Source organism: Dendrobates tinctorius, unplaced genomic scaffold (genome assembly GCF_039654945.1).
Source record: "Dendrobates tinctorius isolate UK_male_01 unplaced genomic scaffold, ASM3965494v1 ptg000154l, whole genome shotgun sequence".
Classification (NCBI taxonomy): domain Eukaryota; kingdom Metazoa; phylum Chordata; class Amphibia; order Anura; family Dendrobatidae; genus Dendrobates; species Dendrobates tinctorius.
In genome coordinates, this window is record NW_027361821.1 from 5,653,153 (window position 1) to 5,679,931 (window position 26,779).

Genomic DNA, 26,779 nt, shown 5'->3' on the forward strand with positions numbered 1-26,779 from the left:
GCAATCCTGATTGACGTAGGGCCCGCAATCTTCGCCGTCAGGATGACATGTTCCATCACAAGGTCCCTCTGGGTCCAGGCTTCCACTATGCTATCCCAGTGTGCCGTCAGCGAGATGTAGCATCCCTGCCCACAAGCACTTGTCCACGTGTCTGTGGTAAGGTGGACTTTCCCAGTAACAGCATTGCTCTGGTTTCAATATTGCTATTCTGCAGCCCCTATGAATTCGGAGTTCATGCGAGAAGATGTCGGTGTTTGTTGTGGCACAATTTCAGCTTGCTCACCGCTTCGGCCTCTGCATGCACCATCACCATTACCATTACCATCACGTCCACTTCTCCGTCCCTTGCACGCGCCTTGCCCATTTTAAATGGACTACAATATTTTCCACGTTCACTACAAATGGCTGAATTGGGAGCGAACATATATGTGATCCGTGTGTGGGAAAACCACACTTTAAAATATCTGGACTGTAGGTAAAAATGTATTTTTTGTTATCAAACTGGTGTCAATAACTAAGGTAACAGACAGTAAATACAGTAGAATGGAGGCCTGAAATGCCACAACTTGTAGCCCACAGATAGATCAGGTGTCTGAAGGAGATACCAGACTGTTCAATATGTGGCCTGTATTCTTTTATTTTTTACCCCAAAATAGTGTATAGACCTAGGGTAACAGAAAGCAAATACAGTGGGATGGAGGCCTGAAATGCCATAATTTGTAACCCACAGATAGACCAGACTGTTCAATATGTGGCCTGTATTTTTTTTATTTTTTTGCCCAGCTAAATTATGCAACAAGTAGGCTAAGACACAACAAAAAAAATTCTATGGAGGCCTGAAATGGCACAATTTTGAGTGCAATGATATGCGATCCGTGTGGCGGACAAAACCCGGTGTAAAATATCTGCCCTCTAGCTAAATATTTTTTTGGCAGCTAAGTATTTTTTGGGCAGCAAAATGGCGTCAAGAAATTTTATAAGACACTCCAAAAAAATTCAACAGTACCACAAAAATTTTAGAAATTTATGTGCACTCAGATGTGATGGCTGGGATCGGCAACCCCATTTAAAATAGCTGGATTTTCACGATGTACTATGAAAAGGATCTGGCTGTATTCTGCAGCACCATCAAGCAAATGGAGAAAAAAAGGGGGCTCTGGATTGCTTTGGAATAAAATAATCAGGATTAAGATGTCAAACAAATTATTCATGGCCACTGATACCTGAGGCTAGGTATATACAGTCAAAATATGTAATAGGCAGTAGCAGCAGCAGCAGACCATAATGGAATGGACCCTCTTGATGTATGCAATGAAGTATGGCACATACAATGCCTGCCTGCTACTGATATCTATATAGCCACATACAGTGCCTGCATGCCTTGCACTGATGTGTATATAGCCACATACACTCCCTGCCTACATTGCACTGCAATCTATACCCCGTAATTAGTCCTTAGAAGGACTGTTGGTTTAGCTCGATATGTGGATTCAACAATGGTATACCCACACTAACTAATAAAAGCACAAATCTCTTCCTATCTCACTAGCAACTCTCCCTACACTGTCTGATTCCAGAGGCGACTGCGCCGAGCAGGGCGGTGCCAGGTCTGATATAGATCTGATGACGCTATTCGGCCAGCCAATCACTGTAATACCCCAACAAAGATAGCTGTGGCATTACAGTATGTGGCAGACAATCCCTGCATGTTCACCATTTCAGGATGAAAATGATGAAATGGTAAGACAGGATGTTAAGAAGGCTGAACTTTTAAATTCCTATTTTGCATCTGTTTTCTCTCAGAAAGGAAATGTAACATCAACTGTTATTCACTGTCCTATTAAGGGAATAGAAGAATCAAGGATATCTATAAACAGAAAGATAGTGAGGAAACACTTAGCTAACCTAAATGAATTCAAGTCTCCAGGTCCAGATGAATTACACCCCAGAGTACTGAAGGAGATAGCAGAAGAAGTTTTTGAACCCCTCTCCATAATCTTTGAAAATTCTTGGAGAACAGGAGAAGTGCCAGAAGACTGGAGAAGAGCAAATGTTGTTCCTATCTTCAAAAAGGGGAAGAAGGTGGACCCAGGCAACTATAGGCCGGTGAGTCTGACTTCTATACCAGGAAAGATCTTTGAACAAATTATTAAACAACATGTATGTCAATACCTGGATAAGAATGAAGTGATTAAACAGAGTCAGCATGGGTTTGTAACTAATAAGTCATGTCAGACTAATTTAATTTCCTTCTATGACGGTATTACTGATTGGGTGGATCAAGGAAATGCTGTAGATATAGTATATCTTGACTTCAGCAAAGCATTTGACAAAGTCTCTCATACAATCCTTATTGAAAAAATGACTAAGTATGGAATGGACAAGGCAACTGTTAGGTGGATTCATAACTGGCTTAGTGATCGGACCCAAAGAGTGGTCATAAATGGCTGCACATCCAGTTGGAAGAATGTCTCAAGTGGGGTACCACAGGGCTCTGTCCTGGGCCCTGTATTGTTCAACATCTTTATCAACGATTTAGATGAAGGAATTGAGGGTAAACTGATTAAATTTGCTGATGACACAAAGCTAGGAGGGATAGCTAATACTAGAGAAGAGAGAGAGGATTCAAAAAGATTTAAATAAACTGGAGAAGTGGGCAGCAACTAACAGAATGGTTTTTAACAGGGAGAAATGCAAAGTACTACATCTGGGCAATAAAAATGAAAAAAGCATATATAGAATGGGAGGAATAGGGCTAAGTGACAGCACATGTGAAAAAGACTTGGGTATACTAATAGATCACAGACTGAATATGAGTCAACAGTGTGATGCAGCAGCAAAAAAGGCAAATGCAATTCTAGGATGTATTAACAGAAGCATACAGTCTAGATCACGTGAAGTAATTATTTCCCTCTACTCCTCTTTGGTCAGACCTCATCTGGAATATTGTGTCCAATTTTGGGCACCACATTTTAAAAAAGACATCAACAAACTGGAGCAAGTTCAGAAAAGAGCGACCAGAATGGTGACCGGTCTGCAAACCCTGTCTTATGAGGAAAGGTTGCAGGATTTGGGAATGTTTAGTTTGCAAAAGAGAAGACTGAGAGGAGACTTAATAGCTGTCTACAAATATCTAAAGGGCTGTCACATTGTAGAAGGATCAACTTTATTCTCATTTGCACAAGGAAAGACTAGAAGCAATGGGATGAAGCTGAATGGGAGGAGACACAGATTAGATATTAGAAAAAAACTTTTGACAGTTAGAGTGATCAATGAGTGGAACAGGCTGCCACGAGAAGTGGTGAGTTCTCCTTCAATGGAAGTCTTCAAACAGAGGCTGGACAGACATCTAACTGGGATGATTTAGCGAATCCTGCTTTGAGCAGGGGGTTGGACCAGATGGCCCAGGAGGTCCCTTCCAACTCTACGATTCTATGATTCTATGATTCTATGATTCTATGTCTTATGCGCCAGTCTCTGAAAACGTTAACAGCAGTAAGAAAATGTGACCCATAAGTGCCTTTTATATAGAGGTCTTATGTTGCAAAAATACTAAAACTGTAAAGCTAGCCATGTGGACGAGTTGACTCACAGTGCCATGCTAGCTGGTGAGATAGTCTGCAATAGTTTTCGCACAAGTGACTTTATTATGTTCCTAATAGGGTTCATCACTTGAGTACTTTGCCTGTCTTTTTTGTGCATACCATTTTCTTTGTAAAAATTACAGAGGCACGTTTGTTACTGTGCATCCTTGGTATATATTTTACATATATACATATTTAGTTGTTGCCCAATTTTGGATACTCTGCATGTATTGAATCTCTATTTTCTTCTTTTTTTTCTTCAATCCTCTTTTTATTGGTTTTAATACAGCAAGCAAAAGAAGACAAACAATGTAAAAATACACATGGTTACAAGATATGCACTTCCTTGGAACATTCTTCCATTGTTTACTATCACCACCTAAAGATCAAATTTCAGTTTTTCAAATATGAATCAATGGAGTAGTCATATCAATTGGGTCAAAATTAGTTCAAAATTCGAGAGTAAGTCCGGAAAGTATCCAGTGCGCTTGTCCATAATAAATCCAGTTGACAGTCTCATACCAACACTGACACAATGGATAGCCACTAGTCTCTGTTGTCGTACATTCCTGTCTGGACTGGAAACCTTTACTTATGCAAATACACTCAAGAGCTGTAACCAAATGAACAATTCAAACAATAACATGAGATTAGAAGGACAGCTTAGGGAAAATAGGGGTGAAGAAGAAGAAAATGGCGTGACAAAGAGAGCCCCTCAACTACCAGTGAAGAGCAAAGATGGTGGTGTGTTGCTGCCATATAACCCTAGGGGGATTCAACAGTATCCCATAAAAGGTCAAGATGCGAAAAGTTAATCGACCATCGGGCGGCGCTCATAGCAATCCAGCACTGACAACCATATAGGTCTGCAGGAGACCTCTGGTTGTCAAGCCAACCCATCGGTGACCTGCAATCACATGACGGGGGTCACCGATGGGCGGATTTCCAGCGCGATTGTCGGAAGCGCATGTTAAATGGTGCTGTCAGAATTTGACAGCGGCATTTAATGGGTTAATAACCGCAGGTGGATTGCGATTTCACCTGCAGCTGTTCCGTCACATGTCAGCTGTTCAAAACAGGTGACGTGCCAGGAAAGATGTGGGCTCACCACTGGAGCCCACATCAAAGGGAGTGAGTCCGGCATCAGCGTAAATTTATGCCCGATGTCGGAAAGGGGTTAATCAAATATTGAACAAGGTGTGCTTTTTTGTGATACCTATTAGAAGTAGTCACCCTGTAAGACAATGTCCAATCCTTTGATAACGAATAGAGTGTTTAGGCTACCATTAATGCTTAGCACCAAAAAGCTAACTTTCTTTCTCATAGAAAAGAGATAATTTGCATACTTTTTTTCCCAAGTAACATTGCTTGGACTTGAATATCCCTAGGCAGCTTGTTGGTCTATACAAAGAGAAACATGAACCTTTAATTTTGTCTTACTATTGAATAATGATGTTTTATCTCAACAGCTAGAAAATGAGGAAATTTAACATCAAATTTCATTTATACTGCAACTATTTAAAGATATGTCAGGAAGCAGTTTTCCCCCTCATTATTCTCCCATTACCAGTCTCACGTGCTAACTTTTTTATTATTATTTTCTCTTTCCTTCTTTTGCTTTTTGTAGGAATTTACCTGATTGTCACTGGTTTTTGTGACGTTATAGCGATATTGCTAACGATATTGCTATGTCTGATACTTACCTCCGACAACTCCACCGCTGGTTATCGCTATCGCGCGAGAACGTCCTGGAACGTTTCTCATCGGCAGCTTCCTGCTGTAGAGGCGAGCGACGTGTGGACGCGGGCGGGGGGACTTCAGGATCGTGTAGTGTGACAGGTAAGTAGCGACCCCCGACCCCTGCAATGTCACTGGTGAGATCTGCCTGTGTGGCAGCTCACTAGTGACCACTTAGCGATGCACCAGTGATCCTGACCATGTCATATCGCTGGTCGGGATCGCTGGTGCATCACTAAGTGTGACAGTACCTTTTAGAGCTGGAAATAGTGGCCCAAGAAAGTGTAGATTGGCTGGAGAAGATGCTTGAGAAGTGCAGGCCCCTTGCCTCCATGTAGGGAGGGACATGCAGTCTTTGAGAGTTGTGAAGCTGAATGGTAGGCCTCAACAGGTGACTTTGGCTTACTACCAATTTCAGCCCCAGCCCTGCCCACAGGTCGAATAGAGAACAGGGAAGTTGATCACTCTAGTCGAGTGAAGCAGCAGTCCATATCAGCCTCTCCTGCATTGCCACTAAGTGATACTCTTCCTCATGACAATATGAGAAATAGGGCAGGAACAGTGCAGTGCTGTGGTTCTGGACCTGGGGCAGTCACACTAATCACTTATATACATACTGTTTCTTTAAGTGGTCGGCTGCAGGACATGATCAGTAGCCATAACTGCACAGTAGCATATCAGTGAAGAGAGGTTAAAGCTACCAAATGCAGGCAGCACAGTGGGGAGAGTGGAGCCTGCTGCTTATACCCAGGTGAGCGTGGCTAGAGCAGGCAAAGAGGACTGAGTAGGGAGAGGAGAAAATCCATCAGGGAGAGCAGGAGGGTAGCTACTCTTATGGGCTCTGAGCAGGGAAAGGCAAGTTATGAAGGCCTACTCCTAAAGACTTTTTCAAGTGATGAAGGTATTGCTAGCAGGGAAGGATCTGACTATGAGGATAAATTGCCAGGTCAAAACAATCTTCTGGATCTTTTTTTCTGTTGCTGACATGGATGGGAAGGGTTGTGAAAAGAATAGAAGGCTTCCACATGGAACAGATTATTGCCACAGAGGATATAGATGTATTGAGAGAGAGTCAGGCACTTGATCGTTCATACAGCAAAAGTCCCTGAAAAGCGCTTGATGTCTCAAACACTCTACAACCTTTCTACCAGTTCCAGCTCAGAAGAACCCACCACATTTTGGCACTAGGGATATTACTACCGTGCACATTGTCACAGCAATGCAGGAAGGAAGAATGAAGAAATGTCAATCTATGGCACCCTTGTCAATTCGGATGCCAATACCCCTAACCAAGAAGAATACCTTGGGAGATGCTTCAAAAATGGCAGAAATCCCTTCAAAAGGTAATGTCAGCCCTTTTTATGCAGATTTGCTGCCCTGCTTCTGCACCAGGAAAAGAAGTACAGCATCTGAATAGAATCTGTTAGCTTTTTTTAATAAAGGACTTTCACTTCTTTTCCATCTATAAATTCTGACATGAGTGCTTCCCATGACAGCTTTCCATTTTCCTGAGAACTCCTATTGGGACCTGGTCCTACTCGGGCTTTATTCACGTTAACATTTGCTAAGGTTTTAATACTAGAGGTAAGATCCATCCCGATTTGGGTACACCTTGATGCTGGTGGGAAGGCATTAATTTTTTTTTTGGTCAAAAACGTTGTTTACTAAGTGAGCAATGTTATTTACAGTATATGGACTATTGTTTTTACTTTTTTGCTTACAGCAAGGTATGTGTTCATTTTGTTTCTGTCTTAGGTTTTGTCTGTTTAATGACCAGTGTGAACTTGCTTCTATATTCCATATATACCAACTTATACTTCAATTCATTTTTTTTCGGTTAAGTTACAGGTTTCTGCACTTAGTGCAGGTAAGTGTATGGCCTCCCTTTATTTCAGCTGGACATTACGTTTATATAGTTTCCGAATTTGCTGAGTACTCATATTCGGAACCCGGTCCTGCTTGGCCCTTATTCACATTGATGTCACTTTGACACATGGTACAGTTTTAATACTAAAGGTTAAAAGCATCCTGACTAGGGTACACTTCGATGCTGGAGGCATGACTTTTATGCTTTCTTTTCTGTTAAGCAAGAGTGTTCTCCCTGCAGTGACAATCATTTAGCCCTATGCTGTTTCCCAAAAAAATCATGGCTCAGCCAGTGTCTAAGAAAGTGGCAAGAAAAGTTTTATATGGGGTTTTCTGATTCTCTGCTTGCCACTTTCTTAGACACTGGCTGAGCCATGATTTTTTCGGGAAACAGCATAGGGCTAAATGATAAATAAACGCCTCCCCCAAAAGAAATTCATGAAATGCTGTTTTTTGTTCATTTTGCCTCCCAAAAATCGGAATGAAAGTGATAAAAAAAAGTTGCGTGCCAGAACATGGTTCCAATAATAACGTCAACTCGTCCTGCAAAAAAATTAGACCTCACATGACTCTGTGGGTCAAAATATGGAAAAATTATAGCTCTTAAAATGTGGTGATGCAAAAGCTATTTTTACAATAAAAAGCTTCTTTTAGCATGTGACAGCTGCCAAACATAAAAACCTGCTATAAATAGTAAATCAAACCCTCCCTTTATCACCCCCTTAGTTAGGGAAAAATAATAAAATAAAAAAAAATGTATTTATTTCCATTTTCCCGTTAGGGTTAGGGCTAGGGCTAGGGATAGGGTTGGGATTAGGGTTAGGGTTAGGTGTGTGTTAGGGTTAGGGCTAGAGTTAGGGCTAGTGTTAGGGTTAGAGATGTGTTGGGGCTAGGTTTAGGGCTAAGGGTGTGTTAGGGTTAGGGTTGGGATTAGGGTTAGGGGTGTGTTAGCACTAGAGGTAGGGGTTTTGTCATGATCCAGTGTTGGATCTGGCAGTATTAAAAGCACAAAGTGAACTTTTTTACTTTGGTTAAGTTCAAAGGTGTTTTGACTGTCCCCGGTGGTGGTTGTGGTATTGCACCTTAGGTTAGGTTGCACTTAATTAGGGTTCAGGTGTGACACTCTATAAATGGGTCTCAGGGTGTTCACTCACTGCTGGTGATATTTCTTGCTGAGTTGTTGGAGAGCCTGGTGGAATGATGGAGCTGGATAGGAGTCCTGCGCAGTCAGCCAGAGAGAATGAGTGCCAGCTAATGGTGTCTGCAGGAAGGACTGGCATGGCCTGGTGGAGTCGCAGTTTATGGTGTCGGCGGGAAGTGCGGGCATGGCTTAGAGGAGTGGCGACTAGGAAGAGAGTTGCACTCAGCATGTTCGACTTGGTTGCTGAGAACTGGATTCGAGCATGCTTGGATTCTTGGCAGAGGCTGGACTCATCTTGGGACTCTGTGTACTGGACTGCTGCAAGCAGTGATGGACTCTGCTCCCAGGCTGCACGATGGTGACGGATCCAGTTATGGTGATGGATCCAGGTGGAGGGGAAGATGCACGCAGGTGGTGGGCTCTGTTGCTAGGAGCGCACGCAACAGAGCAAAGCTAAGTGGTGTTCCCCCTGTATTGTCTCTTTCCTCATGTGTGTTGTTAGTGCAGTGGTGGGATTAGTCTCCGCACCGACCCATTCCCTAGTGAGGGTTTAGGGTCAGGGTGAGCAAGGGCGTTAAGGTACGCGTGCGGCCACAGGTGCGGAGCCTGTTTAGGGAATGTAAGGAGTGCAGGGACACTGGCTCAGGGGAGCTTAGGAGGTCTCCATCTCCCCCATTCCCTATCGCAGGGCCTTTCATTGTTAAAGTTTCCCAGGTTCCCCCCTTATTATTTAAATTCGCCGTACTGGAGGTGGTGTTTCCAGAAATGTATTTATAACGTGTAATACCCAAATTCGCCAGGTGGAGGCGGCGTATCCACCTGCACGTTCTATTGTTTAAATTCGCCCCACTGGAGGCGGTGTATCCAGGGTCACGTGTGTTATGGGTTCGCCTTGTGGCATCATCTGCGTCCTGACACACGTGATCATGACAGGTTTGATGGGTTAGGGTTGGAGTTAGAATTGAAGGGTTTCCACTGTTTAGGCACATAAGGGGCTCTCCAAACATGACATGGCATCTGATCTCAATTCCAGCCAATAGTCAAACGGTGCTCCTTCCCTTCCAAGCTCTGCCATGCGCCCAAACAATGGTTTATCCCCACATATGGGTTATCAGCCTACTCAGTACAAATTGCACAACAACTTTTGGGGTCCAATTTCTCCTGTTACCCTTGGGAAAATAAAAAATTGAGGGCAAAAATATCATTTTTGTGGAAAAAAATATGATTTTTTTATTTTTATGGCTCTACGTTATAAACTTCTGTGAAGCACTTAGGGGTTCAAAGTACTCACCACACATCTAGATAAGTTCCTTGGGGGGGCTAGTTTCCAAAATGGGGTTACTTGTGGGGGGTTTCCACAGTTTAGGCACATCAGTGGCTTTCCAAACGCAACATGACACCCGCAGACTATTCCATCAAAGTCTGCATTCCAAAACATCACTACTTTTCTTCCGAGCTCCGACGTGTGCCTATACAGTAGTTTTCTCCCACATATGGGGCATCACCGTACTCAGGACAAATTGGACAACAACTTTTGAGGTCCAATTTCTCCTGTTACCCTTGGGAAAATAAAAAAATTGGGGACTAAACATCATGTTTGTGGAAAAAATATGATCAGCGAAGGAGCACAACATATGACCCACTTTAAGTACTAAAAGTGAACTGAAGAAAATTATCTTGTATCAAAAAACATTTTAAACAGTAAATGCTTAACCTAGCTTTACCAATGAATTCCACACATGCCACAATACTGTACAATAATGAATTGTACCTTAGTAATAAAATAGCAATCTGTTCTCAAACTGGTACAAGAAGATAATGTGTAATAAAAGTTACCATTTCTAAAAATTCTTAAAGGGGTAACCCAACTTCTTTTGACAGTGCAGGGGTTAATCTGCTCAGTTGAGAGTTCTTGGAGCATTAAGGCTCTCAGCTGTGCACTGTTAGCAACTCCCATTTCATATATAATCTACATCCTGGCTAGCACTCATTGTCAGAGTTAGCTTATGCTGCATGGTGTTGTTAGTCATTTTGTGGTTTTATCTGTGACTGTTGCTAGGTTTTGAGTGTGTGTTAATTCCTTTTCTTCTCCTACTCTGGTTTTACCACATCCTCCATTCCCCAGTGCATCCCTCTGTTATATGTATGAGTATATTTGCATGTTTGATATTTTACAAGCACAAAGTTGACTTACTGGTGAGAGGTGAGCTCATGAAAAAGAAGATGCAAAAAACTTTTAAATGGCACGTTAAATTGACTCTCAATATGTTTCTTTCTGATGATTTTATCCTGTCAAACACATATAAAATGGAGATGGCATACATTTTTTGCTTCAAATGTATAGAGAAGGTTTAACTAACTGTAGGGATCCTCTTGATTGGACACCATCTTTTACTTAGACTGGAATAGTATTTTCTAGTCTTAGTTGTAAGGAACATCGCACTGCACTTGCTCACTGAGCCAGTGCGCGTGACCTGAGTACAAAAACTGTGCACAAAGATACCTGTGGAGCAGGGCAGCAGTGGTGACGATGCGTGCTCCAGACTAACAGGACCTGAAGCACATGACTGCTGGGGGCGTGGCCTAAGCTCCAGAGAGCTAGGAGCTGAAGGAAAACTCCTAGAAAGTTAACTACGGGCCAAGTTACCAAGGGGCATAGACAGAGAAGTAAAACAAATCAGGCCGGGGTCAAAGCATGATATAGCATGACAGTACTAAAGGATTAGACAGAACGGATAGTCAGGACAAAGCAATAGATCAGTAAACCAGAACGGGCAATATACAGTACAATAGGGGTAAACAGTAACAGAATAACGATAGCCAAGCCAGGAGGTCAGAACCGGAGAAGACAATAGTACCAAAACGTGAGACAGAGAACAGAGTGAGGAGACAGACCGGGTCATACATGGGAAGCAAACAAGCAATGCAGTATACGAGCACACCAGGGGGGTCAGACACACAGCCAGAGCAACAGTATAGCTGACAGTGAATCCTAGTCTGGAGTGGGTATAAATACCCCTCTCAGATCTAAAGGGAGGCCAGCAAAAGTTAACCCTGCAAGAACAGGACATTAACCATGTCATATACCATGACAGTACCCCCCTTAATGGGGGGCCACTGGACCCCCAGGCTTCTCAGGGTATCTGGCATGAAAAGTCCGCACCAGTCTATCAGCATGCACCGAAATGGCCGGAACCCATGACTGATCCGCAACGGAATATCCCTTCCAATGAATAAGGTACTGAAGTCTCCGACGCACCCACCGTGAATAAATGATGCACCCTACCTCATACTCCAGTTGATCCTCTACCAATACTGGTGGAACCATGGAAGAAGGATCTTCTCTAACTGTCCCCACAGGTTTTAATAGGGACCTGTGGAAGATGTTAGATATTTTGAAGGAGGTGGGCAACTAATCTGTAGGCCACTGGGTTGATCACCTCTACAAACTTGTATGGGCCAATAAATTTGGGGCCCAACTTCATAGAGGGTATCTTAAGTTTGATGTTATGGGTGGACAACCTGACTTTTTCCCCCACTGTCAACGCAGGAACCACCCCCCTCCTCCTGTCCACAAAATGTTTGAACTTCTTCTGGGCTTTGGAGATGTTCCCCTGCACCTCCTTCCAGAAGGTTTTGACTGTTGTACCATCCCCTCGGCACCAGGGCAACCCAAATCCATACGGGAAAATTCCCAAAACTGCGGAACAAACCCATAATTGACCTGAAAGGGAGACTTTCCAGTTGACTGATTAATACTACAGTTGAATGCAAATTCTGCCATGAGTAATACCTCATACCAGTCTTCCTGTCTGGAGGAGGCCAGGCATCTCAAAATCTGCTCCAATGACTGGTTGGTGTGTTCAGTCTGTCCGTTGGATTCTGGGTGATAGGCAGAGGAGAATGATAACGGGACCCCCAACTTCTTACAAAATGCTCTTCAAAACCTGGCCACAAATTGCACACCCTGTCCAACACCACGTTTACAGGTACTCCATACAACCGAACTATGTGCTGTATAAACAAGTGGGCCAAGGTCTCAGCAGATGGTAATGCAGGTAATGGCACAAAGTGGGCTTGCTTAGAAAATCTATCAACCACTACCCATACCACTGAGTTGCCCTTGGAAGGGGCAAGATTTGTGATAAAGTCCATTGACAGGTGTGTCCATGGTTTATCCGGCATTGGCAAAGGCACCAATTCCCCTGTCGGCCGGACCTGAGAGCTTTTAGAGCGAGCACACACACCACAAGTATTTACAAACCTTTTAATATCACTACCCATAGAGAGCCACCAAAAACCCCTGGCCACTGCCCCTCGGGTAGCTGCAATACCAGGGTGTGCACTTAACACAGAATCATGAAATTCTTGCAGGAGTGTGAGACGGAAATGTTCGGGTACAAACAATTTACCTGGGGGTTTATTCCTGGGAGCCTGTGCTTGTGCTTCCAGAATCTCTCTCTGTAACTCAGAGGAGACTTCAGCTACAACCACTCCCGGTTGAAGAATTGAGGAAGGAGGTTCTGGAGGGGACACAGAATAAAAACTTCGGGATAAGGTATCCACCTTTACATTTTTAGACCCTGGTCGGAATGTAATTGTAAAATGAAATCGAGGAAAGTTCCCACCGAGAAGACAATAGTACCAAAATGTGAGACAGAGAACAGAGTGAGGGGACAGACCGGGTCATATATGGGAAGCAAACAAGCAATGCAGTATACAAGCACACAAGGGGGTCAGACACACAGCCAGATCAAAAGTATAGCTGACAGGGAATCCTAGTCTGGAGTGAGTATAAATACCCCTCTCAGAGCCAAAGGGTGGCCAGCAAAAGTTAACCCTGCGAGAACAGGACATTAACCATGTCCTATACCATGACATTAGTATTCTTAAGCATTACCTTCATAACTTCTAAAAGCACAAGGTGCCCAAAGTGGCCAACATCTTTACCCATCATACTTTATTACACTAAATATCGAAAACGAACAAAAGAATTATAACTTTGCCAGCAATTACTCTTTTGCTGTTCGCTTTTTGGCCATGGGTACATGGTTTCATAATTTGACCAGTAAGCAAAGATGGCACTGATCAGCAGATCAATACTTTGTATTCTCCTTTTCACAATATAAAATATAACATATAAATATTGCTGCAATCTAAGAAATAGTGAGAATAAATACATTTATTGTTTAATTTAAATAATCAATTATAACTTTGGCTTATATTTTTAATTGAAACCTTCTTTTAATTGTTTCCATTTATATTACAGAAGAGCAAATCTTCTGAAATTCAAATTTGCCAACTTCAACGAACTTTGTGAAAAAACTTGACTCGCGACAATAAAATCTTTACAAATTTCAATACTGAAAAGCTTATAATTGCTTACAAAATACACTTAGGGGAGAAGAGTGAGGGAGGACCTTGATGATCATAAGAGCTTACATTTTACAGGTGAGAGTGAGTGGACACCTTTGACCATAAGAGCTTACACTGTGCAGGAGAGAAAGGACCCTGCTGATATGCTTAAAATGTGTATATTTACACATATGAAAGTAGTCTTAACTGGATAACCCTTGTATATATACACTATTAAAGCATACAGATATCAATACCACTTTCTACTGTAGAGGACTTGCAGAATCCATGTGTGACTTATTGTCAATGTATAATAACGTACTTCAATAAATCTCCTACTTGGTGATTACACTTGGAAGGGATTTCTTTAAAAATGGGCCAGTTAAGTAAAAAAGTTCTAGTATATGTAAAGAATAATGTTTGAAACTAGATCATACATACTAAGATGTCTTATAGCCCATGGGACAACTAAGAAGTTTGACTTTTTTCAAAACCCATTTTTAAAAATAGCTTTGCTAGCACTGGCATGATTTTATTCTTATTCATGTATAAGATCCAGAGATTGCAACATTTTTCTGTGCCCTGATAACACCTGACCCATATTTCCCTTATAACTGGGGCTGGTATACTGGCCCCAGTTAAAGTGGAAATGCACCCTGCTGGTTGCATAGCAGAGCTGTCTCCTATGACCCAGAAGCTATGACCTCTCCCTATACACTTCGATCACATGAACAATGTGTATGGAAGAGTAAGCGTTGTCCATATTTCATATTACGGCATGCCAAAACTTGTTCAGTGCTTCGTATACAGCATAAGAAAAGGGACAGAATGTATTAAATGGGTGGAATTTGAGAGCTGACAACACTGAGATGAGATTTGGAAGTGTTTGTAATCATACATAACTGAGCTTTGCTGTATCTCTTCAAGGTAGCTTCAGATATCATTGAGGATGGGAGCGTATGTTCTTTTTTTCCTATTTGTTACTGCCTGCCCATGATTGGTCAGCCTCTTGTAGGGGAAGAAAAACATATCCCATAACCTTTACTGGCTAATATCTCTGCAGAGGAAAGGAGAAATAAAAAAATAAAAGCTAAATTTTGCTCAGCTCTGCAGCCCCTTTTCCATGATGATTTAATATGATCAAACTGGTGAAAGCCCCACTTTAAATAATAGAAATTGTGAGTCTCTTTGAATGATACTGGGAGGTAAGTGATGTCTGGAGCGCAGACAGGAATACATTTTGTGCTGCTTTGATGGGTTGGCCACTAATGCTTATTTGCTCATCATACATTCCAATCTGATTAGGACTAAAATTTCATCATGGTATTTGATATTTGACCATTGTTGTCTAAGCCACAACCATTTTTTAAACGTATTGATTTTATCTCTTGCATTCTAATGAGTATATACATTTAGTAGAGTTAATATATTTCACTATAACAATATAGCACAGTTCACAAGAGAATTATCCCGTGACTTGCAGAAAATGTAAGATATTACTAATGAACATTCCTATTTCCATACACTGTCCTTAATTCTTTATCATCATAATTACATTTTACTGGCTGAGTTAGCAATAGAAAAATGGCATAAAAACATTTGCTGGCTGTCAGTTTTAATTAGCATTTGTAAATCATAAACAATATATAATATTTTATTATTTGTTGTTGCAAAAGTAAGAAATAAATGCATGCTTTTCTAAATAAATAGAAAATGCTGTTTCTGAATTTCAATTAACACATATCTCCAAAGAAATAAAAATAAATATTGTGTAATAAAGTTGGATAAGTTTTGTATATGGTAAACGTCAATTATCTTAAATACTTTTTATATGTGGGAAAAATATGAGATGTAACTAACACAAATTATGTTTCATACACATAACAGATATCTCAGACTCAAGTTTAAGCAGAATTCCAATTAGCTATACTATGAAATAATGCATTGATTTGTAAATGTGGTTCAGTCCCTGTCGTAACTGATTTTGGAGCACATATCTCTGTCATTTTCATGCATAGAGACCCTGGGCTGTGGCATAGTTAAAAATCCATCACTTTCTCAGTAGGTTACTCTGGGCAGAGTAGTATGCCGAGAGTCTATAAGCTGCAACTTCTGCCCTTAATGCAGTGTCTAATGGGATGGCAGTCCTATACCAAAACCCCCATACCTTCCAGATCCAGCAGAAGTGTAACATAGTAGCATAGTTTTGAAGGCTGAAGGAAGACCTTATGTCCATCTAGATCAGCCTATTTTTAGTGCAGCTGTTCTGCATTGTTGATCCAGGGGAAGGCAAAAAACCCACAGAGTAGAAGCCAATTTTCTCCATAGGGAAAAAAAAATTAGAGAAGCATCACATGATTTTTCGAACAGTGCCAATACTTTTGTCCACCCTCTTTTTTATCTTTGGTGTGGATTTATATCCAATTTGGCTTTAGGACAATTCTTTTTGTGTTTTTTCATTTAAGACAAATTAAATGAAGATAATAATACCAAAGAATTTGTGTTTGCAATCATTTTCAGGAAGAAACTGAGTATTATCTGACAGAATTGCAGGGGTGTCAATACTTTTGGCCACAACTGTACCTACGTCTAAGCCTGGGCGCTAGCAGGCTAGGCTGCACAACACATGTGTACCAAGGGTAGGGGTTTCTTAATGAATCATTCACCAGAGACATTCATATGTGCATACATCACTCACTCCACATAGTCTGTAAATACAATCTATCCTAGCGCATGGCCGAGCGGCCATGCGAACCTTTTATAGCCGCGAGCGTCCGGGACCTTCCTGGCTTCTCGGATGGGCCAATCCAAACAGGAGCAGGACCTGAGCATGTAACATTCGATCTCCAATGGGAGATCACTCCACGGGTGTGCTTAGTGGCCCGACATGGGGACTTAGTCCCTGGAGAATCTCGCTGCTGAGCAGCATGTATTGCCATAGCTGTGCCAGCAGCATCTGAATGAAAAGGGACTGTATGGTAGGAGACCCAGGAAGACCCCTCTTCTTACCCCGAGACATAAAGAAGCCAGGCTGGAGTTTGCCAAAACTTACCTGAAAAAGCCTAAAACGTTTTGGAAGAATGTTCTCTGGTCAGATGAGACAAAAGTAGAACTTTTTGGGCAAAGGCATCAACATAGAGTTTACAGGAGAAAAAAAGCGGCATTCAAAGAAAAAAACATGGTCCCTACAGTCAAACATGGCGGAGGTTCCAGATGTTTTGGGGTTGCTTTGCTGCCTCTGGCACTGGACTGCTTGACCGTGTGCATGGCATTATGAAGTCTGAAGACTACCAACAAATTTTGCAGCATAATGTAGGGCCCAGTGTGAGAAAGCTGGGTCTCCCTCAGAGGTCATGAGTCTTCCAGCAGGACAATGACCCAAAACACACTTCAAAAAGCACTAGAAAATGGTTTGAGAGAAAGCACTGGAGACTTCTAAGGTGGCCAGCAATGAGTCCACATCTGAATCCCATAGAACACCTGTGGAGAGATCTAAAAATTGCAGTTTGGAGAAGGCACAATTCAAATATCAGGGACCTGGAGCAGTTTGCCAAAGAAGAATGGTCTAAAATTCCAGCAGAGCATTGTAAGAAACTCATTGAGGTTACCGGAAGCGGTTGGTGGCAGTTATTTTGGCTAAAGGTTGTGCAACCAAGTATTTGGCTGAGGGTGCCAATACTTTTGTCTGGCCCATTTTTGGAGTTTTGTGTGAAACGATCAATGTTTTGCTTTTTGCTTCATTCTCTTTTGTGTTTTTTCATTTAAGACAAATTAAATGAAGATAATAATACCAAAGAAATTGTGTTTGCAATCATTTTCAGGAAGAAACTGAGTATTATCTGACAGAATTGCAGGGGTGTCAATACTTTTGGCCACAACTGTACCTACGTCTAAGCCTGGGCGCTAGCAGGCTAGGCTACACAACACATGCGTACCAAGGGTAGGTTTCTTAATGAATCATTCACCAGAGACATTCATACGTGCATACATCACTCACTCCACATAGTCTGTAAATACAATCTATCCTAGCGCATGGCCGAGCGGCCATGCGAACCTTTTATAGCCGCGAGCGTCCGGGACCTTCCTGGCTTCTCGGATGGGCCAATCCAAACAGGAGCAGGACCTGTGCACGTGACATTTGATCTCCAATGGGAGATCACTCCACGGGCATGCTCAGTGGCCCGACATGGGGACTTAGTCCCTGGAGAATCTCGCTGCTGAGCAGCATGTATTGCCATAGCTGTGCCAGAGGTGGCGGCAGCAAGCAAACCCACGGAGCTGGTCTGGGCAGAGCGCTTGGACCGACGAGTTTGCTGAGTACCCTTCTCTGAAGCTGGAGAGGAATGGGAGACCTCTGGAAGTAAGGCTCGGGATTCTCGCTGTGCAGCGACAGAAATCCGACGCCTAACACATTGTTGACCATTCAGACTATGTAGAGGCAGAAGGTCCTGAAATACCTTCAAGTCTCATGATATTTTCAGGTCAGGTGACTAAGCAGCAAAGACAAGGAACATAACACACAGGAAAAAAGTGTGTGTAAATGTAGTAGAGCATTGTGTGTACACTGTGGGGGCATTACACTGTATGTGTAAGACATGGGAGGTATCAAACTGTGTGAGGGAGTGTACTGTGAGGGTATTATCTTGTATAGGGGTCTGTGGGGCAATATACTCTGTGCAGGGATATGTGGGCCTCATACTGTATGGGGGACTGTGAGGGCATTGTACTGTGTAAGGAACTGTGGGTACATCACACTGTGTATATGAGATATGTGGGGGTCATAATTAGAGATGAGTGAATATTTCAATGTTCGGTTCGGATTACATTCGCTGAATTTGCAATATTCGCCGATTAATTTGTCGAATATTCACCAAACATAGCCAAATGCCATTCATGTCAATGGGAGGCAAAAACAAACGCATGCACACTTTATAACGGCCCTGAATACTGCCAAAACACATCAAATGAAGGACAGACACCAGGAACGTTGCCTCAGTTCACCCACAGTACTTATTTTAGCGCAGCAATCAGCCAAGCATGAGGTATCGGGGACTGGGACAGCATTTACAGCTTTCAATTGAATGTCACAGTAAGACGAGGTGGGTGAGGCATCGGTGTAGGTCCCCTTTGCTGGGAGCCCTGATACTACATGCCACACCTCTACCTGCTTTCATGCTGACCCACACTCAGGTGGTACAAGTATCAGTTTTGTAGACTACCATTGTCAGAAAAATTTAAGGATAGTAACTCAGGTAGTTGAGTCCAAGGAAGTGGAGGCCTGATGGTCTCAGAGGCCTTCTGCTGCAGGCAACACGCATGAAGGAGATCCAATCAGGAGTGTTCACATTTCCAAAAATTATTGGCAGACATCACCAAAGTGTCATCAATTTCACCACAGTAGAAATGGTATAATAGGGACCGAAGGTCTTTCACTGCACCCAATGCAGCAGATGGACAACCAACCAGGATTGTTCACATTTCCAAACATTATTGACGGACACCACCAATGTGGCATCAATTTTACCACAGTAGAAATAGTATAATAGGGACCAAAAGTTCTTCCCCTACACCCAATACCGCAGATGGACACCCAACAAGGAGTGTTCACATTTATGGAAATGAGAGCCTTACACCACAGAAGTGGCATCAATTTCACCACAGTAGAAATAGTATAATTGAGACCAAAATTTCTTCCACTATGCCCAATCCAGCAGATGAACACCCAATCAGGAGTGTTCACATTTCCAAAAGTTATTGGCAGACACCACCAAAGTAACATCAATTTCACCACAGTAGAAATGGTATAATAGGGACCGACAGGTCTTTTACTGCACCCAATACAGCAGATGGACACCCAACCAGGAGTGTTCACATTTTCGAAAATTATTGGCAAACACCACTAAAGTGGCATCAATTTCACCACAGTAGAAATGGTATAATAGGGACCAAGAGGTCTTTCCCTATACCCAATCCAGCAGATGGACACCCAACCAGGAGTGTTCATATTTAAAGAAATGAAGGCCTTACACCACAGAAGTGATATCAATTTCCCCACAGTACAAATAGTATAATAGGGACTGACAGTTCTTCCACTACACCCAATACTGCAGATGGACACCCAGCAAGGAGTGTTCACATTTCCAAAAATTACTGTCAGATACTTCAAAAGTGGTATCAAATTCACCACAGTATAGATAGTATAATAGGAACCAACAGGTCTTCCACTACACCCAATCCAGCAGCTGGACACCAAATCAGGAGTGTTCACATTTAAACAAATGAGGGCCTTACACCACAGAAGTGGCATCAATTTCACAAGAGTAGAAACAGTATAATAGGGAACAATAGGTCTCCCACTAAACCCAATCCAGCACAGCAGATGGACACCCAACCAGGAATGTTCACATCTTAAAAAATTAGGGCCCGACACCACTGAAGTGGAATAACTGTCACGAAAATAGACCCAGCAGATGTAGACCATCCATGACTGTTCACATTTCCACAAATTTGTGCTAACATAAGCAGCAGCAGCCACAGCAGGCACAGAAGCCACACTAAAGATATCACAGAGTGCAGTTATGTGACATTAATGCATCACAATATAAAATGCAATATCACCTAGTCTATACAGTCTGCGATTGGGGTGCTAAAGTCCTTCAAGATCTATGACGTGTTCCTCTTAATGAAAGTTAGGTGATCTACACTTTCGGGGAACTGCCGGCTGTGCTTATCCATCAGGACACCACCAGAAATTCTGAAGACACGTTCTGAGAGTGCTGGTTGCTGGGCACGATAAAACCTCCAAGGTGTGTGAGGCAAGCTCAGGCCACTCATCAATTTTGGAAGACCAAAATGTGAAAGAGTCCCAACCCTCCTTGATGGTATTGATATTTAGTTCTAGATACTCCTGCACCATCCTCTCCATTCGTTTACCACGTGGAAGACTTGAACGCTGTTGCACTGGTGCACGAGTTGGTCTAAAAAAGTGACAAAGGACTCACAGAAATTGCTTCTTCCACTTCCACCACTGCTGCAGCTAATGTTTTGGCGTTGACAAATTGATGTGCCGGAGGTTGGAAGTCTACAGCTGCGAACTGTGTGCCTCACTGCTGTCTTGGGCAAAAGCTCTCTTAAGGTTGTGTAAAAGCAAGTTTCGATACTCCAGCATTCGTGGGTCCCTTTCTAGGGTGGGAATCATCTGGCAAAATTTGATTTTATAATGCGGATCTAAGAAAGTGGCAACCCAGTAGTCAGCATTTTTCCTAATCAGAATTATACAGGGATCATTTAGCAGATAGTGCAGCAAGAAGGCACTGATATGTTGGGTTCTACCATGAGGTCCAAGCCCATGTAAATGTGATATGCGCTATCTCCATACTGTGTTGGCCAAGGCTATACGACATGACATACTACCTCAGGGCTCGTTGCTGCTGCCACAGTCGCTGCAACATGTGCAGAGAGGAATTCCATCGTGTTGGCACATCGCATATTATCCTGTTAACTGGCATGACAAAGACCTCTGTATCGATGCCAGTCGATGACCTGAGGGGTGCGAACGGTGGAAATAAGCACACAGCTTACGTGCTTTCTGGAGCAGCTCACCCAGGCCAGGATAGTGGCTGAGAAACCACCACCAAGTTGAGGATGTGAGCCATGCAAGGCACATGTGTGAGCTTACCTCACCGTAGGGCCGCCACCAGGTTTGCACCATTATCGGACCCGGCCTTCCCTGGATGTATGTTCAGCGGAGACGGCCATTGATCAAACTCAGCCTGGAGAGCTGTCCACAACTCTTCTGCTGTATGACTGCAATCTCGAAGGCATATCAATTTTAAGACTGCCTGATTGCGTTGAGCCCTGACTGTGCAGTACGGAGGTGGTGGGGGTTCGCTATGCACTGTTGGAACGCGTATCTCGTGAAGGCAGAGATTGAGGGAGCAGGTGGAAGCCCTAGAGTAGATAGAGGAGGCAGAAGCAGTTGAGGAAGTGTTAATTGTAGAGGTTTGTTCTGCAAGTCTTTGGGATACCAAGACTTGTGGAGCAGTGCTTGTCTCCACAGTCACCAGAGTCACCCAGTGCCCAGTCAGCGAGATGCAACGCCCTTGGCCATGCTTACTCGTTCAACTGTTTGTTGTGAAATGTAACCTGGCAGACAGAGAACTTGTCAAGGGATGGGTGATGCTGTCTGCAACATGCTGGTGTAGCGCAGGCACAGCTTTCTCAGAAAAGTAATGGTGACTGGGTAATTGGTACTGGGGGACTGCGATGGCCATCAGGAACCATTTGTATCTACCAGGTGGAAAGGCAGCATTTCCGTGGCCAACAAATTGGAGATGGTGGAGTTCAACCTCTTAGCTTTGTAATGCGTAAGAAGAAACAATCTTTTACATGACCACAACTGCAGAACTGTGGGCTGGCTGCAATGCTGAGAGAGGGTCGAGTATGGTGAACCGGACAAACTGCTGGACTATGAGAGAGGTGCAGGTGGAGATGTTACTGTGGATTGAAAAACTTGTTGTGTGCTCGTTCTCTGAGATCGGTCAAAAACAGCAGGCACGTCCGCTTCCTTTACAGCTGAAAGCGGGCTCTCAGTCAGCATGACTGGAATGAGTAAAGAACCCGAGATTCTGTGGTTGAAGACCTGCGTCTCAATAGTTGGCATGGTAAGAGAAGAGGAGGAAAAGCAGCAGATACGATTGATAGGGCGGCTGATGGTTGTTGAGTTCCACTGGTCCGCATTTTTGTGCAGTTGGATTCCCACAGAAAAGCATGCCGATTGCGCAAGTGAAGGTTCATACTGTTAGGGTTGCAGATCGCACTAAATATAAAATATAAGGAAGTGCGATCGCAACCCGGGGTCCACCGTGCAGAGATGGAAACTGCTGCTCAGTAATGGCGGAGCACTAAACACTGGGGGTTAACCGCTGAACTGGTGTGTACAGGAGCGAACTCTGTTACCTCACTGAGCCGCTGGAACAAGTACTAGAGCCTGTTTATCCTCACAGCACTCGGCAAGAGAGCGTTAGTGCTAAGACACAGGACTCTGCCCCAAGGACTCTGGGTTAGAGCCCCTCCAGCCCCACTAGCACTCAGCACCAGAACCGCGATGTCTGAACAGACACCTATATTATGCTGTGCCCTGTTAGAAGTCACAGGGTGCAGCTGAACGATGCATACCGCACAGCGCAGCTCTGGTGGATGCCACTAACCAGCCTAAACTCAGGCCTGGAAAGTGCATAGGATGCACACGGCACTACACTAACATATGCTGCAGTACCTGCGGTAGCATAGTGCCTTAGGTAGATTGGTGCACACAGGCGGCAGCATGTTTGAGGTGCTGGGAGCACTGCAGCGCTAGGCAGTGCCACACAACTCGGCGCTGACTCTGAACGCTAAACCCTACCAACATGCGCATCAAAGGGAAGGGGTTTCATAATGAGTCATTCAGCGGTTCACAAGCATCCATCATCACACACATCTTTACCAATTACAGTGTATACTAGCGCATGGCCGTGCATCCATGTGACTTTTATAGCAGCGTCCTTCCGGGACCTTCCTAGTGGTCCAATGGGAGCAGCAATAGGACCTGAGCATGTGACCTCAGACCTCCAATGAGAAGACTTCCCATGGGCGTGCTCAGTGGGCCAAAAGAAGGACTTAGTTCCAAGAGCTGCTGGCTATTGCAGATTACTATAGCTGAACCCTGATTGGCAGCCGTAACCAGCCCAAGAGTAGAAGACTGAGCAAGATGCCGGGAACGATGTTTTTGCTGAGCAGGCTCCTCTGCGGCTGGAGAGGAACGGGAGACCGCAGAATGCAAGGATCAGGATTCCTCCTGTGCAGAGGCAGGAACCTGACGACTAACACATACATGTAGTAGTCAAATTATTGCACTTTTTATCTCGATTCAGTTTTTTTTGCAAAGCTGGCAGATTAGGGGAGTTGGCTCAACCTTTGCAGTGTCAAAAAAGGCCCAGGCTAGGGCAACCTTTGCCACCCCTGGGAGCTGCAAACCCGCAGACGCTGCTCGTCAGAGGTACAGTGGTGGCTGAGGATGTCTCGCTCGTCGTGGCTGCATCACTACGTGTCTGCGACGTACGGCGCATCATAACCTCCTCGTCTTCCTCCTCAGATGATCTTCTCAGTTGTATGCCTCTATGTTCACATCAACTGGGATCTAACAACTCATCATCATCATCATCCTTTGTGTTATCACAATAGTTGCCCTTGGAGTCACCCTCCTCCTCTTCTTGCCCTGACAGCACAGTGCAGTCCGCGTGAGCCTCAGATATCTGAGTCTCATCAGGATCACCTCCACCCAGGGGGTTAATATCTGATGACGAGGGTCAGGATGCCGTTCAAATCGTACTTCGTCCTGCCCCAGATACAAGCTAAAATAATTTTGAGCATCGGTGCATTTTTCCTCCTTTTGATTCTGCAAAGCTATTGAGTATATTTCTGATGAACATGGCATAGAATGTGTGAACAGCTCTTCAGACTCCCTCTTCTGTGGTTCCATACAGTCAGTTGAACAGTTGGATAGTTGGGACGCAGGGGGAAGCAAGGGAAATTTGGGTGCCCCCTCTGTGGACTGTACTGGGTGTAATGTTGAAGTGGAGGAAGAGGAGAGGCCACTTGAAGCTGTACTTGCCATCCATTCGAGTACATGTTCTTTCTGGGCATCATCGACAAGGCGTACCACTGTAAGAACAGAATAATTTTTCGTGGCCTATGGATCAGGCTTCTATAACACACTAGATGCTTCAAACTATTTTAAAGTCAGGTCCCCTACTCTATGACGTTAATAACAGAAAATTTTTTGTGACCTATGGATCAGGTCTCTACAGCTTAATTTCACCCCAATCAAATGGCAAAGTGTGTTATGGCGCGTTGTCTAATTTCTTGCAACTGAAAAATTATATATTTTTTTAATGTGCTTTAGGTCTGCAGACAGGTTCATATCAACACCACAAAATTACAATTTGGGATACAGCAGGCTGTTTCACATTTAGCAGCATAAAAAATTGTAACTTTTTTAATGTGCCTTAGGTTTGCAGACAGTTTTATATCACCACAGCACTAAATGACAAGGTGGGATACAGCAGGCTGTTTAATATTTTTTCACTAGCTACATGTGAATTAGAATGCTATACTCGTGCATGGAGCAGAATAGAAGCTGTGCACAACACGAGCCCTGCTGGCTTTCTTTGTGGACCTCAGTAATGTCCAAAAAAGAAAAAAATGCTGGAAGGTAAATTTAACGGCCACACTGGACAGTAGCTCGCTACACTATCTGACTGATATACAACCACCTAGCTAACTAGCTAAAATGTGGAATACAGCAGGCTTTTTCACATATACCTTATTAAAAATATTAATTTGAATGCTATACTCGTGCACAGAGCACAATAGAAGCAGAGCACATCATGTGCCCTGCTGGCTTTGTCTGTGGACCTCAGTAATGCCCCCCCCCCAAAAAAAAATTCCAGAAGGTGAATTTTACAGCCACACTAGACACTAGCTAGCTACACTATCTAACTGCTATAGAACTGCCTAACTAACTAGCTAAAATCTTGCTGCTAACAGTGCCAGTGTCAGGAGCAGCCTCTCTACGCCGTTAGTGTCAAAATGGCGCTAAAAGATGTCCACTATTTATACGGAGAGCGACATGTGATTTGAGCAGCCAGTGATACAAGCTGTTGTGTCAGGACATTGTGGGTGTTTCCTGTACCCTGATTGGCTAGAAGCAATGTGCACACATAAAGATAGGAAAAAAAATAACTGCTTACAAGAACACTGCGCCTCTGAGCTCTGCAAACCCCCTCCCCTCATCAAACACATGCCAAACGCTCATGATACACCACCATTATCGTTGCTAAAGTGCTGCAAAATATTTTTGTGGCAACGCACATTTTCCTGCACTTTTACCAATTATTACCAATTTTTACCGATTTTTATAAAATTTTGCTCGGGTTTACGATCAGGAATCCGAATGTGCCATATTCGTGCCAAATTTATGTTTGGTGATTGTTTTCCAAACAAATTCACTCATCACTAGTCATGATACTGTGTGTGAGACTGTGGGGTCATTATACTATGTGTGGGCATTAGCTTGTGTGGAGGAATGTACTGTGGGGGCATCATATCGTGCAGGGGGCTCTGGGGCAACAGATGGTCTGGGGCTGTCTGTTGGGGCATCATACTGTGTGGTGGATGTGTAAAGGGTTAACAAGACCATCCTGCATGTCCTGTATGTATTAGATGTGCATATATTAATGTATCATTTTACCAATGTACACTTTTTAGTCCTCTAGATGGGGGTACAGTTACTCTCAGCATGTATATAGTTAAATGTAGGAGGGGCTAACTGTAGTAAAGCTGGGGAGCACCCCGACATTTTAATCAGTTGGGCTAGGGGAGCCGTGACAGGGCAGTTAGCCCAGTAACATTGTGAAGATAGTAGCCCAGCCATTCCAGGCTGGAGGGCCAAAAAGAATAACAGCCCAGCATACAGAAGCAGAGAACAGAATTACAGGTGAATTTTTTACTGATTAGAAATTATCAGCACAAAATCGTTGGAGCATAAAATCCAATTCCTGGCTGAAAAGAAAATTAGGTTATTTTGGACTATCAAGTCGCTGAAATCTTATATTGAATGTAAATGAATACCTAGAAGTCTGCGGGTCTATAAGGAAATTTTGCAATTCCATGAAGATCCAGACTTTCAAAAGGAATGGGAGGAAATTCAGCTTGATTGCTCACATTATTTTTAATTATTTGTAACAACAAAGAATGAGCAAGAATATTCAGCGATTTCTGCACAATTGGAAAAGGCAAAAAAATGAACTTTCTTCTCGGTGTAATGAAAACCAGTTCAAAAACTTCCAGAAAAAATTGGAAAGAAAATTAGTTTTTATTCAACTTGAAACTAAACAAAAGAAAAAAGAAAAAGTTTTACAAGATAAACAGGACTTTGATTTGAATCGTGTTTTTTCATGGAAACAATATAATAAAAAGAGGACATGGAATAATAATAAAAATCGCAATCAAAAATTTTTTAAGAAAAAACAAAATATGGATGGATGGATCACTGATT